The sequence below is a fragment of the Peromyscus californicus genome, unplaced genomic scaffold (genome assembly GCF_007827085.1).
Source record: "Peromyscus californicus insignis strain IS unplaced genomic scaffold, ASM782708v3 Scaffold_10__1_contigs__length_136768540, whole genome shotgun sequence".
NCBI classification, from domain to species: Eukaryota; Metazoa; Chordata; class Mammalia; order Rodentia; family Cricetidae; genus Peromyscus; species Peromyscus californicus.
The window spans coordinates 113,199,545-113,201,290 of NW_026294391.1; the positions used below are offsets into that span (position 1 = coordinate 113,199,545).

At 41.1% G+C, this 1,746-nt stretch overlaps 1 pseudogene; it reads left to right on the plus strand.

The window, feature by feature from the left end:
• Window positions 1–357: 357 nt before the first annotated feature.
• LOC128117653 (ATP synthase subunit gamma, mitochondrial-like) lies at window positions 358–1,167 on the plus strand (annotated as a pseudogene).
• The last annotated feature ends 579 nt before the right edge of the window (window positions 1,168–1,746 follow it).

Sequence of the window (1,746 nt, forward strand, 5' to 3'; positions counted from 1 at the left end):
TCACAAGTTCCCTTTAAAAATGTCATGGAATACTAAGGAAAATGTAATGATAGCATACTCTTTGGGTCAGTAGTGAATGTGTTTCCATTATCTCAAAGATGACAGCTTTACATTGTGGTATAACTCTATTGTGCAATGGAAGGAGTTGTAAGTAGAATAAAACCTTATCTACTATTAGATGAAACTAGACCCATGTTAGTGAATGAAAAAATAACTATGTATGTATTTTATTTAGAAACATGGAAAGAGCTAAAAAATTACAAGTTAAACACACCAGCTAACAGGGCTAGTGAAGTGGGAGCTTCCACGCATGTGCGATAAGGCCCATCTGCCAGCATTGCTGGGTTTTTGGCTTGTACCTTGTAGCTGCAACAGATCCAAGTTTGAAACATGCCAATTTTGAGAGATATTACCAGAATACTGAAGTCCATTAGAAATATCCAGAAAATGGCCAAGTTTATGTAGGTGGTGCCAGCTGGGAAGGATACCCATGGTCAGCAGGAAAAGCCAGCTCGGGTGTATGGAACAGGCTCCTTGACTCTACATGAGAAGGCTGATAGAAAGGGGTCTGGGCACAAAAAGAAACATACACCTTCTTATTAGTACATCCTCAGGTCGAGGGCTTCGTGGGACTCTTCATTTCTTGGTGACTATCCTTACAGCAGCAGGAAAAGAAGTTATACTTGCTAGGATTGGCAAAAAAATCAGGGGCATATTTTAAGGGACTCACTCTGACCAGGTTTTGGTGTCATTCAAAGACTTGGAATGGAAGCCCTTACTTTTGGAGAGGAGTAAATCATTGGCCCTGGATTGTTAAAGTCTGGATATGAGTTTGATGAAAGCTCTATCATTTTTAATCAGTTCAAGTCTGCTATCTCCTATAAGACAAAAGAGATGCCCCTTTACCTCTCAATACCATTACAACTGCTGGAAGCATTTATGATGACATTGTTGCTGATGTGCTGCAGAATTACCAGAAATCTAATCTACCTGAAGAAGTCTGCCACCAGTGAGCGCGGTGCTAGGATGACAGCGATGGATAACAGCAGCAAGAATGCCTCTGATATACTTAACAAATTGATGTTGATGTTCAACCTCACCAGCACAGCTATCATCGTGAAGGAGTTGATTGAAATCTTCTCTGGGGCTGCTGCTCAGAATTCATGAAAATCAAGTTGCATCTTTACACAAGAGGCAAAGAAGGAAAACTTAGCAAACTGATTTTGACTGACTGCTGTCTTTCTCAGAAGAAATGTAGTCCACTGAGATACAAAGACAGCAAGGGGTTTGTAAATTATCTTACAACAAACAACTTACCATGAGAAAAAAAATGAAAAGTTAAATGTGGCACATATGTGGAAAGGGGAAGAACCAAATGTCATAATATTGCAATGCAACACATTACTTCTGTAAAAACAAAGACTACTGGCTTGGGGAGATGGCTCAGTGGGTAAAGGCGCTTACTGTGCAAGCAAAGGGAGCTGAGATCAAATTCCAGAACTCAGATTAAAAAGCTGGATATGGTTGCATACGTGTCTGTAATTCCAGCACTATGGGAGGTAGAATGGAGTCAGAAGGATTCCTGGGTCTTGCTGGCTACCAGCATAGCTCCAGCTTCAGTGAGAGACCCTGTTTCCAGGGAATAAGGTAGAGGGTAATAGAGCAAGAGCCCTAACCTCTCACTCTAGTTTCCTCACATGGGAGTGTGTACCTGCATGCATACTATAACATGCATGTACACGTATA